This window comes from Corvus brachyrhynchos, unplaced genomic scaffold, assembly GCF_000691975.1.
Source record: "Corvus brachyrhynchos isolate BGI_N302 unplaced genomic scaffold, ASM69197v1 scaffold89, whole genome shotgun sequence".
In the NCBI taxonomy this organism is placed as follows: domain Eukaryota; kingdom Metazoa; phylum Chordata; class Aves; order Passeriformes; family Corvidae; genus Corvus; species Corvus brachyrhynchos.
Genome location: NW_008246063.1, coordinates 4,006,760 through 4,019,814, shown reverse-complemented (window position 1 = coordinate 4,019,814; position 13,055 = coordinate 4,006,760). Strand labels below are relative to the sequence as shown.

Below are 13,055 nucleotides of genomic sequence, written 5' to 3'. Positions count from 1 at the left end.
GCCCATTCCCAGTGCCTGGGGACATTTGTTGTGCTCACATTTGTTGTTGGATTTCTTCTTGGTGCAGCAATATTAAACACCCCAAATCATAGAATGATAGAATCCTAGAACGGTTTGGGTTGCAAGGCACCTTAAAAATCATCTTGTTCCAAGTGCCCTGCCATGGACAGGGACATGTTCCACAAGACCAGGTTGCTCAGAGCCCATCCAGCCTCATCTCTGAATGAGAACAAAGATTCATTGGGCCAGAGAGTGTATGGGCACATGAGAAAAGATGGAGTCTACCCCAAACAGGCAAAAGGAACAATTAATATTTATATTTCACTATAGGGAAACAACATCTAGCCCAGAGCAGCAGGGGGACCTGGAACTATTTCCACCATAAACCTGCCCTTTCATGAGTGTTTCCCTTCCATTTCAGACCTACAAACTGACGGAGTTCATTTCCCCACCTCTGTGGTCTGCACTCCACACCAGCTCCTAAGGGGTTTGGTCCTACTGACAGCAGAGAGGAGCAGTGGGTCTCCACCATGTCACAGACTTTTTCCTGATGAGACTCAGGCAATTACATGTGGGGAACAGAGCCTGAGCATCATCAGAGCACTGCTGACTCCACTTTGTTTGTTGGGTCTGTGCTCACCAACCTGGCACTGTGGTGCAGAGACTTCTGACTAATTCAAGGAAGCATCATCCAGCAAAATTTATCACCTTAGGGCGAGCACGGGTGCAGCCAGCCCCCACAGTAGGGGTGTGCAGAGGAGGCACTGACATCAAGGAATTCGTTTTCTCATATGAATTATTGGTATAAAGAGACTCCTACACTGCCAAGGACCTGATATGAGAACCACAAGCATGGTGACAGCTCCTCTGTTATTCCCCAAGGGTTCCATGTCTGCATGCCCAGCGCTCACACTGCTGCTTCTGCAACGAAAGCACAACCCGAGACTGGCATTTGCCAGCAGCTGTCTTATATGGATATGCTTGGCTTGATCACTTGCACAGTCAGCCTAAGAATAGCTTCCTCTCTAACATCTGATTTCTCTTAAAGGATAAAAATAAAACAATCAGAGCCTGGATATAAAAGAGCAAACCGCTGAACACTGCACTGCATGCATCTATGTTTAATGAAGGAAAATTTCACTTTACAAGGGGCATGAGTTATTTGTGTCAACCATATTTGGCCTCAAGATCAGTATCTAAGCTGCCACTTCTTCTGGTCTGACAGCTAAATGACTTTTCATATTACAGAGCGCTTCAGTGCTCTGATCATCGCAGGCAGTTCAACATTTATCACGACCCCAGTGGGCTTGCAGCCTGTGACAAGCTCTCCTAGCCGATGCCCAGGAAGGATGCAGGCACTGTCACAGCCAGAATCATGTTGAAACAGCTTTTTGGAGGCAGGCATGTGTCTCAGAGCATGGTTTGTGCCATGTGTTTGACCTCAGTGGCCAACAACAGACCTTGGCTGGTGTTAGCTGTAGCTTGAGAGTCCTGGGGCCATATCAGGCAGCCTGAGAAAGCTGCTTTGTTTAGACATACAAAGGTCGTGATGTATCTGTTCAAGAGCACTGTGGACAGCCCAGTTTGGGCTTCCCAGTCCAAGTGCCAAGGTCCACTGTCACTGGACACAATTAGTCACAATACTTAGCCCAGACGAATTGAATGTAGGCTATAAATAGCACTTGGTCCCTCTCCTTCTCCCCTCCCTATTTGCAATCTGTATTCTGTAAGTATTTCTCCCATATTGAATCCTCACAGGAGATCTGCAGTACATGAAACCACTTATAAAATTGATTTTTAGTTTTCTCTTCAGAAACAAACAAACAAAAAAACTAAAAGCCAAACCAGTGGGAAATTAAATGTGATCACCATTTTTCCCAGGATAGTAAGACTGAAGGATTCACAAAACAAGGAGGAAATGATGAAATCAAGATAAATTTTTATTGTTTGGGATTTTTTTATGCCACAAGCAACAGACCTGTCTCTGCTGTGCCAGACCACCTGTCACTTTAATAAGATATGTTTCCTGGTTCAAAAATAGAATAGAGCCTGCTGAAGTCAGACACGAATTAGCATGTATGCTGAACAACATGATTAAAGTCAAACCTTCTACCAACTGCTGGGGGCTGTAGAGGAAAAATGTGAGTGTTCAGAGCAGGGTACATCAGTGCCAGGCTCCTGACAAAACCTGGTCCTGCCGTGTGCTCCCTGACAGCGGTGACATCAGGAAGGGGTGAGAGCCCTGAAGGACAACCAGCAGAGCAAGTCAGCAGCCCAGCATCAGCTCAAGCTGTGATGCTACGAGACAGGTTTGGGAATATATTGAATATGAATATAACTCAGATTATAGGAGTGGGGAATGTGATACTTGGGAATCTGAGGATCAAAACCTGTTGTTGGCAGGAAGAGGTCTTATCATCTCAGATACCTTGCAACCAAGCCACTTTTTGTCTTATCAAACCACAAGAAAGTGTTTCTAATCTTACCAGCTTCTCGTCCTGAATCTTCTACACATTTGCCACCAAAAGCAAATCAAAATCAGCAAGACCTTCCAAAGGTGGGAGAAGGGAATTATCACTATCTCCACTTCATTCCTGAGACACTGGATGCCAATAAGCAATTTGACAGATGTCACATGAATTGTTTGTGTCAAAATTGGGAGCTGGGTGCACTCTTCCTGAGTGCCAGCCTGATCCCCTCAGCAAGGGTCTGGTTGTACCCCTTGAAACCTGTTCTATGGCAGCTGATACTAGCTTGATTTTGGTTGGCAATTCTTCCCCTGTTCTTCTCTTTGTCTCTTCTTAATTAGATTTGATTTTTCTTCAGAAGAGAATTCTTTTCCACGGTCACATTTTTATGGGAATTTTAATGAGTCACTTGGCATGACATTAATCACTGAAGTTTTAAAGTGTCTTCAAATTGTATTTTCCTTCCTCTTGAATACCAGCCACACATTTTTGTTTACAGTGAAATGCTAGGGAAAAAAAATCCTTCGACCTATTTTCCTCAGTATTAATTGGGGGTTTATTACTGCTTCATTTGCTTACAATTGAATCAAACGCAAACCTCCATCCCTTTTTCATGGTGCTGCTAATTGAATTGAGTGGGTTATAATGATATTACTGTATATACACAAATGAATATTTTTTAAATAAATAAATGAACATTAAAATTATGTCTCTAAGGAAAGTGACTAAATAGTTGCCTGCATACTTTTCTGAAGCAGATTTTATATCTATTCTCAAATAAGTGTTCACAGCTCATTTCTGCACTCAGCTTAATGCAGAAATCAGCCAAAGATAGTACTGCTGTAAAAGTCCAAGAATGGGATTTTCCAGACAACCAGGGAAGCTGAAGTGACTGTTTGCAATGAAATTCTAATGGGATTTTGGCACTAAATTTCCACAGATCTCAGGGAACAGCAATGCATTACAATGGGCTGATCTGAACAACCACAGACAGGACCACAGTCTTTACCTGATCAGTTCAGCACTTCTCATTAGTTATAAACTCAGAATTTATTTTGTAAAAATTGTTATTTATAACAGCCAAGGTTCCCAAAAGACATTCATTGTATCTGGTGATGATTCATGGACAGTGTTTTGTAAGGTTCTTATCAATGTAGCCCCAAAAGAGCATCTTGCTGCTTCATCTACATGAAGATGAACTGTTGATGCTGATCTCTCAGGTTCCTCTGTAGGATGTTGGGGGAAGGTGGGGGGGAGGGGGTGGTTCATATTTCTTTTGATCTGTAAGATTTTTTGTTCAGCTGATGTGATTTTAGAGAAATTTTTTGCGAATTCATGGTCTCATTTAATCCCTACCTAACTGTAGTGTTTTTACCTAGACTATATTACCTAGATATTTAAAGCAGGAATATAATAAAGATACCACACCTTTATGGGTGAAAAATTGTGTCCATAGCCATCTTTCCATTTGGTATAGCATTTCTTGGAGCAAACCTATTTTTTATCTGTAAATGCACTGCAGCTATTTCATGGACAATCATAGCCGAAGTCTGCCCTCATGTATCTCCTTTTAACTCCCAAGAACTCCAAGAACAGCAAAAGGAATACTTGAATTATACAAGCATACACATTTAACAGAAGAAAAATTGGGATCATCCAGCCTGGAGAAGAAAATGTTTAGAGGAGACCTTACAGTATCCTTCCAGTGCCTAAAGAGGCCACAAGAGAGATGGAGAGGGATTTTTGATAGGGGCCAGGAGCAACAGGACAGACGGACTGTCTTTAAACAGAAATATAGTAGATTTAGATCGGATATTAGGAAGTAATTCTTAACCCAGAGGGTGGTGAGGCACTGAAACAGGTTTCACAGAGAAGCTGTGGATGGCTCATCCCTGGAAGTGTTCCAGGCCAGGTTGCATGGGGCTTTGAACAACTTGGTCTAGTGGAAGGTATCCCTGCCCATGACATGTGGGGTGGAACAAAATGTTTTTGAAAGTCCTTTCCAACCCAAATCATTCTGTTTCTATGACTCTATGAAACATGGCGCCTGAAGCAAAAAAAAAAAACAAACCAACCAAAATTCATGAATGGGTAGGAGAAAATTATTTGGAACTACGTTCAATGTACAAGGATTAAAACCACCTGAAATGTTCAAGCAGTAGATTTAAAGCATATTGCCTCATCCCGCAGCCATATGGAGGAGGAGAGATATCCAGCAGGCACGAACTGTGCAGCAAGATTGATTTATTTAATTATTTTAAAAACTCTTTTATAGACTTTTTTCTGAAGCCCTATCAGTGGGGTCCCCTTCGGGTATCTCCTTCACTCGCCACCAAGACAGGCGAGCCAGCTCTGCTGCCACAGTCAAGGTCTGTCAGCAGAATAAATAACGAACGCCAAGTTCGGAATAATTCTAACACTGCCAGGTTCCCAGACGGGAGCTCATGCCGTATGGCACAGCCTTGTTCCTGCCACAGCCCAAAGTCCAGGGCAGTGTCTCTGTCCGGGGAAATGCCATGCAAGGCAGCCCAGTCTAGTAACTCACAACGTGAGTTTTCAGGAACTGAGATGTGCATTATACTGAAAACACCTTTCCAGACCGTTAGCACAGCGTCGATTTGTGAGCCGCTGTTCGCCATTTTCTCAGTCCTGTCGGACTTCCCGGTCCTGGGGTGGGGAGGGGAAGTGTACCTCTAGAGAAATTCGGCTTGGCTCGTAGCGTGCAGTGTTGGGTCCCTCCCCCCATGCCATGTGGTCCTGGGAGAGGGGCCCTGGGGGGGAGACACAGCGTTTCCCTGCCCCTGGTCAGCCTCGTTCCCCATTGGTTGTTTTGTGTTCCCCTGCACGGGCAAGGACCCTGGGGTCCCGTGATTGCCACAGTTCCTTGGCAGAACCCAGCAATGTAGCTGTAGAAATAAACATCTCTCTGAAACATCTATCAAGAATTGGTCCATGTATATTTCTTTCCACGGGCCTCGTTGTCTGATACATCGTGTTGCAGTATCTGCACTGTAACAGTGCAGGACACGCTGCAGCGTGCAGATATATCCAGCAGGCAGGAATTGTGCAGCAAGATTGATTTTTTAAATTATTTTACAAACTATTTTATAGACTTTTTCTTCATAGTCTAATTGGACAAAGGACCAGCCATCCCTTGCGGGTGATTGGCTAAAACCCTAAAACATCCATTCTCAAAATATTTTCCTACTGTACTATAAACAAAGCTCGGCAAGGTCACAGGTGTTCATGGTTTATAAACTCTGAGAATATCTTCTGTGAGAGAGAAAAGTATCCCATGGACTTAGAAAGTAGCAAGAAAAATTCTTGCTAGCAGCATTTTTGTATCCACAAAAGCAAACCAGTGAAGGTACTTTTTCAGAAAGCTCATGACCAAATGACCAACTTATTGCCACAGGACAATAAAATTGTACCTAAAATTGGGAAAATGTCCATGTGGGGTTTACAGATATTTACAGGAGATACTTGAAGCTGCTGAGTACAATGATCTGGATGAAGTCAGTCAGGTTATTGACTGCTACACACCAAGAGGGAAAGACTCCCTTGGCGCTCATTATGTTTGAAATATCCTTTCTCTGAACTTCCCTGGGGCCATGAACCAGGCAGCCCTTTATTGTGGTGGTTCTTATATGTGCTCTCATGTAGTCTTCATCTTCAAACACAACAGATGAAGGGCACTCTCTTGAAGCTTATTTAAATGCAGAGGTTCTAGGTCAGTAGCTTTTTAATCCAGTCCTCCTGAGAGATTAAGTGTTGGGTTGGTTGGGTGTTTTTTATTTGAAAGACGTAGCATATTTGCAAAAATGTACCTTGAATATAAATGAAAAATATCATGTTAAATAAATTGCAAGAGGATTTGCTTCATTGAGTTTGTTTGTAATTTACTATGGAATTACTACTAGAGCAAATCTATCGGTGACACTTTATATTTCACTGCAACAGCGATCTAAATAAGATGCAATAGGGTACATTGAATTTTTATGTACTTACCTGTAGTTGGATAATAAAGCATGAATTATGACATGAGTGTACTTATGTACTGTAGTTAATAGTCAATCGCGTCAATTTTAATAACATGCTCCATAGAAAGATGCAGCCTGAGTGTTTTTAAAAATAAAGCATGTTTAACCTAATGTTCATATATTAATCCCTTAAAAGCTTGTCACTAACTTATTACTAGCCCTCTTTCCTTGGGTACATGTATAAATTATTGTTTAGTTATTGAAGGGCTGCTCATCACAAGTGCAATGCTGCAGGCATTAAGGTTTCTTTTACACCTGCAAAAAAAATATTTCTTTAAAAGCAATTATGAGCATTTATATTTCATAGAAGTTCGGAAAAGAAACACATTTATGCCACAGGATAAAGACTGACATATACTTTGTTCCTGGTTTTGTCCTATCTGATTGTAGGCACCCAAATCATAGAATCACAGAATGGTTTGGGTTAAAAGGAACTTAAATATCATCTAGTTACAACCTCCAACGGGGGCAAGAACAGCACCTACTAGACCAGGTTGCTCAAAGCCCCAGCCAACCTGGCCTTGAACTGAATTGCCCAGAGAAAGGGCCTTGTTGTGCCTACTGATTAGGGAGCAAAGACAGGGAAACAGGAGGAGCAGGTATGAAGCCTCTATACCCTCAAGGCTTTTCTTCTACCTAGATGCACAATTTCCTCAAACCTTCCCCTGGAAGGGACGGATAGAAAACCAGACCTCACCTGAAGCAGCAGACCTCCAGTCTTGAACCCTGCTCCAGGGTCTGGTTGTTGCAGTCAGTAGCACCAATTTAAAGGCTGCTGCTTTGGAGCCTCTCTAACTGGTCTATCAACTGCTAATGAGGTAATCTGATAATATCATGCATTGGGCTCAGCCATGTGTTATGAGAAAGAGGTGAGGGAACTGCTGAGTAAAGGTCTTTGTGGTCATAAAGAAGCCCTGCTTCTGGCCTTAGGTGCAATTCATTCAGCTTAAGGGCAAACCTCCTCATGACTGCAGCAGGGCTAAGTTTTCATGCTGCAAGTTTATTTTTCTGACCAGTCATGAGCCTTGACCACAGCCTTATCTCCAGAGGGAATCCTGATTCAACACAGCTATAGGTAAATGCTCAAGGGCAAAAGTTTAACATCTGGTTGAACAAGGGATATACAGCCTGGGGAGATCCATCCCAGATCCAAGATCTCTATTTTTCTCTGCTTCTGTTCACCAAAACATTGTTTCTTCCTAAGCAGGATGAATGAGTTGTACTAGTGATACAGAACTGTCACAAAGGTAGGAAAGCCTTTACACTGCTCCTGCCTACTCTCGTCGTAATAATTTCACCCAGCAGACAAAAACTTCACAAAAAGCTTTTTCACACTTTTCTTCAAATGACATGAAGCCGGAGTTGCACAAAGCCAAGGCACGGAGCTGGTGACACAGGTGCTGCTGGCAGGAGGTCCCAGGCACCAGCTGAGCAACTCTTGTGGCACTGTTTTGAAGAAAATATGCTGTCTCATTTGTTTTCACCTCCCTCTGCTAAGACTAAACGGTTTCGTTTTCTAAGGCACCAAGGCTCCCTGGCTCCTACTGACTTCAGCTGGAACAACATCTGTGTCTCACTTCTGGGGCCATGGTTTCACTTCCTCAAGGTAGAAAACTGACTTCAGGCACCTGAATATGCAGACTCTTTCCTTAGTCTCTCTTCCACTGAAAATATCAGACCATAACTCCTTAGTGATCTTTCCTTCCCGTAAGTCGCACCAAGTTAACCTGGACATTAATCACATTAATATTTGTTCCCTTGAGTGCACAGCTCTAAGACAGAGAATTGATCATGTGCTAAAACCCCAGCACAATGGCCTGGCCAGAGGACCCAGGCAAATGTTACAGACATTTGGTGTGACATGGATTTAATCACAGTGAACACACACATCTCCTCAGCTAACTTGATTTCCCCTTGGAAATGACTGCACTGTTTATCCAGATACCAGGATCTGCTTGGAGACACTGTGGGTGGCTGGCTCTGTGGGGTGCCAACACTGCTGACCATCACCTTTTTCCTGTTGTTTGTAACTCGTAGCAGAAATCCAGACCCTGTGAGCTCCCAGGCACCAGGCAGCTGCACACAGACATAGCTCCCCTCATTTCTTTAATCATACAGAATAGTTCCTCCCATGCTGCACTGTCAATAGAGTATGAGTTTCAATGTGATCTCATCAAGTCCCTCTGCTAAATATTGCTCCCAGAAAAACCACCCCCACCTCCCCAAAGAGCAAACTGAAGATGCCATTAGCGTAATCAAAGCTGCAACCAGCAGCCCACTGTGGCTTAGGGCCTTGTCACATTAAGCAACACAAAGCAGACAGATTAGGTGCTGTGTTTAAATACAAGGAGGTATACACGAATAAATAAAATCATTAGTAGCCAAGGCAACTAATTGTGATGGAACTTTTTGTTCATAACAAATACCAAAATAAGCTAAAGAAGTGAAGAGACAAAAAAAAACCCCAAACAACCACCCAGCCACAAAGGACACTGTTTAGTAAAAATACTCCTTTAATGGTACTCGAAGTGTCACATTTCAACCTCCACACAGAAACACAAGGAAATTGAAGGACATATGGACAGCCACACTGTTCATGACAAGGGCCCAGACAGCAGTGGTAGGACAGACACACAGACACAGAGGCTGTGTATCCACCTCATTCCCTGATCACCACTGTCCTGCCTCCTACCTGTTCCTTGATAAGGGGGATTCATCTGCATAGAAAATAATTTTCATTAACAGAATTAACAGAGCAAAGCAAGGACGTATGCCCTGTCCCCTTAGCACTCTTAGCAGTCTTTTGTCCTCTCCTCTCCTCTCCTCTCCTCTCCTCTCCTCTCCTCTTTCTTCCAAGCATTTTTCCCTTGAACCCATGCAGATTTGCACACAAGCACCCCTTCTAGTGAATTGTGCAGGTCTCCTATCATTCCATGAAGAATCACTTCCCATTGATTTTTCCCTGTTTCCCGTGTTCCTCACCTGATGGCCCCCATTCTTTCATGTGAAGAGGGTGATGAGTCAAGTGCTGTTATTTACTTTTTTTTATAGCAAATTCTCTGCACATTCAGACGTTTTAACCACTCTTTGAGAACATGTGGGTGTAAATAGGAATTACACAAGGTTGCTGTAAAGGAGGCTATAGTGCAGATCACACAGAGACACAAAACCCTCAGCAAGGTGCAGGCATGATATGTCAGCTCTGATTCAGAGCAAGGTGCCAAATGGCACTGTGATGCAAAGGATGATTTGCACCTCTGAATGGGTCCTGCTTCTGCACAATTAATATCTAAAATGAGATATAAATGCTTAGGAGAGTTGAGTGAAGGGCTTGTGGTACTGGGGAGGAGATCCATTCAGAAACGCAGGGATCTCTGACAAACTTGTGGCTCATTGTTGTTACTCTGTGAGGTCTCTTGAGTCTCTTAAGTTTGAGCGTCAGAGGAGCCAGAAACCCAGTTCCATGTGATATTAGGCAAGTGCTTATGTCTGGTTTTTCTACTGCCAGTCCCATACGTGCCCCAGAACAACACTGAGTCACAGAAACACAGAATATGCCAAGTTGGAAAGGACCCACAAGGATCATCAAGTCCAACTCCTGACCCTGCACAGGACAGCCCCAAGAGTCACAGCTTGTGGCTGAGTGTTGTTCAAATGCTTCTTGAGCTCTGTCAGGCTTGGTGCTGTGACCACTGCCCTGGGGAGCCTGTTCCAGCGCCAGCCCATCCTCTGGATGAAGAACATTTTCCTAATATCCAGCCTAAACCTGCCCTGACACAGCTTCAGGCCATTCCCTCAAGTCGTGTCACTGTCACCAGAGAGAAGAGATCAGTGTCTGCCCCTCCTCTTCCCCTCATGAGGAAGTTGAAACTGCAATGAAGTCTCCCCTCAGTCTCCTCCAGGCAGAACAGACCAAATGTCCTCAGCTGCTCTTCATAAGGCTTCACCTCTGGGCTCTTCACCGTCTTTGTTACCCTGCTGTGGACGCTCTCTAATAAGCTTAATGTCTTTTTTATACTGTGGTGCCCAAAACCTCACACAAGGGTGTGGCCATCATTCAAGGTGAGGCCATCCCAGTGCAGAGCAGAATGGGACAATCCCCTCCCTTTCCCAGCTGGTGATGCTGTGCCTGATGCCCCCAGGACAGGGTTGTCCCTCCTGGCTGCCAGGGCACTGCTGACTCCTATTCAACTTTCCACTGACCAGGACCCTCAGGTCCTTCCCAGAGCTGCTTTCCAGCCTGTCATTCCCCAGTCTGTCTATACATCCAGGGCTGCTCCATCCCAGGTGCAGAATCCAGCACTTGCTCTTGTTGAACTTCATGTTTGGTGATTGCCCATCTCTCTGATTTGTTGAGGTTTCTCTATTAAACAGGAAAAAAATACCCAGAAATTCTGTTCTTCATTTCTCTCAGAGGTCACTTGTCTCAACCTTTTCTCTTCTCCTCAACAGATTGAAAACTCTGCTGCTGCCCAAGAAGGGGATCTGATATGAAATAGTAGTGAGCAATGTGAATTTTCAATAGTAGTGAGCAATGTGAATGCTTGAAGCATTCAAGCATTCAGTTTTTTTCACCTGCCTTAAAATATCTGCTGCCAGACCCAGACACAATCACAGCTGAGAGTACAAGGCTTCTTCAAAAGGAAAAATAACACAGGGAATATCACCCCTGTTTGCAACTATCTGAAAAGGGTTGTTTTCCAGTGGGAAAAAGGGGTAGGAACCATTTAAAAGAAGATTGTTCCATCAATTATTATTGCCCTGAGACTTGATTCTCTCAGACCCCAACCCAAGCTTTCACTGACCTCTCCCTGCCTTCCCACATAATAATTCCTATTATTCCTACACTCCTTCTGCTCTGAACATGTATTCCTTCAAATTTGCTGTGGAGACCTGTACACAGTGTCTTCAGACAGTATTTCACCAATGTTTTAAGTCATAGGGTTTGCATTTGGCTATGGTGAATCAATCCACTCTTCTGACTAACATCTTATCATGTGTTTGCCTTTCCATGGCCACGTCAAATCGTTGACTTGTTGCCCAGCTTTACTTGTCAGAGCCTTTTTCCCCTCATCAGGCACTCTTACTGTCTAATTCTTTGATTTCTTACTCCTTTCTTTACTCTCACTTTTTCTCCTTAAAATCCATACTGTATCTATAAATGCAGCTCCAAAGGTGAACCTGAAGCAAACCAGCCATGCTCAAAGAAAGTGCATTTCTATATTTAGCAGCAAACATTTAGTTGTGCTGCCGCAGAGTCTTTTTGAAGAGCTGCACCTTCAAAGAGGTCTTCACAGAGCCACTGAGCCAGAAAGTACTGAAGGGGTGTTGTCTACAACTCAGCGTTGTCAAGCTTATAATTCTTAAGCTTATAGCCGGAGGCAGAGCACAGGGACATTTGCATGGTTATATCTGTTTCTTTTCCTCCTAGAAATTGAAAAGAAGGAACACAGGGTGAAAAATTAATGCCAGAGCTAAAAAAAAAACCCCCAGTGCCTGCCTGTAATAGCACTCTCTCTCACTCCCATATATATTTTTTAAATAAGCACCAAGACACATTTCATGTCCATTGCCAGGACTGGTAGCTTTTAACACCCTTCTGAGTCTTTTTTTCCTCAAATAGATGTGAATATCTATATCCACCCTACTTACAGCAATATAACCACATTCAATTGCATTCTGCTTACTTAAAACTGCCCCTGACTCTTCTACTGGCGAGACCAGGCTTTATAATCACTCCTGGCTGATCTCATGGAAAGTGCCACATGAGCCCAGCCAAACCCTCCCAGGAGAGACTGTAGATGTTGGAAGAAGTTTCCTTGACACAGGCACTGTACAAACAGGGTTATAAACCCTGTCCTTCACAATTTATTAATTTTAGTATGGTTTGTTGATTTTTATCAGCATCCACGGGGTGTTCTTTTTGAAGATACCTTGTCTGATATGAGTCCATGAAATTCTGGGTTTGCTATTCTGCAGAATGTTAACAGGGCAGTTCTAAACCAATTTTAAAAACATGACAGCTTCAGCACACTGCACATTGAATAAGATGGAGGAGGAAAGTGGGAATTATGAATATTGTTAATTCTGGAGAAATTCATAATGTAGAAGTTTTACCAGGTGGTTTTAATGTAGATAAACATTTGTATGCTGCCAATTATTTGCATAGTGGTTGTATGCGTCAGACACAAAAAGCATAAACAGACTGTCTAAATCCTCTGAAACTTAAATCATTTTATATTTACTAGTTAACAGCTAGTTAAAGAGAATGAAAAAAATTATATTTTCAAGTAAACAGTCTCTGAGATTTTTCATAAAGATAAGCATTCAGTTTTTAAGTATCATATATATTTTCTTTTTCCTAACTTTACTCCCTATTCAATATTTGCACCATTTTTACTTCCCTTTCAATTATCACCCCAAATGTGGCTGGATGTGAGCAGAATAAAAATATCTGTACACTTCCCATATCCCAGTGAAGCGCCACCTTTGACTAAGTGGCCATTGATGTCAATGAGACCTTTGCCTGGATTTGTTTCACAGCTGG

The 13,055-nt window shown here is 43.0% G+C and overlaps 1 long non-coding RNA gene across 1 annotated transcript; it reads left to right on the top strand.

Moving 5' to 3' along the window:
• The first annotated feature begins 5,546 nt into the window (after window positions 1-5,546).
• Window positions 5,547-11,210, top strand: LOC108449720. Its single transcript, XR_001865999.1, has 3 exons — window positions 5,547-5,710; window positions 9,837-9,841; window positions 11,200-11,210. It is a non-coding gene; the product is annotated as an uncharacterized LOC108449720 (long non-coding RNA).
• Window positions 11,211-13,055: the final 1,845 nt, after the last annotated feature.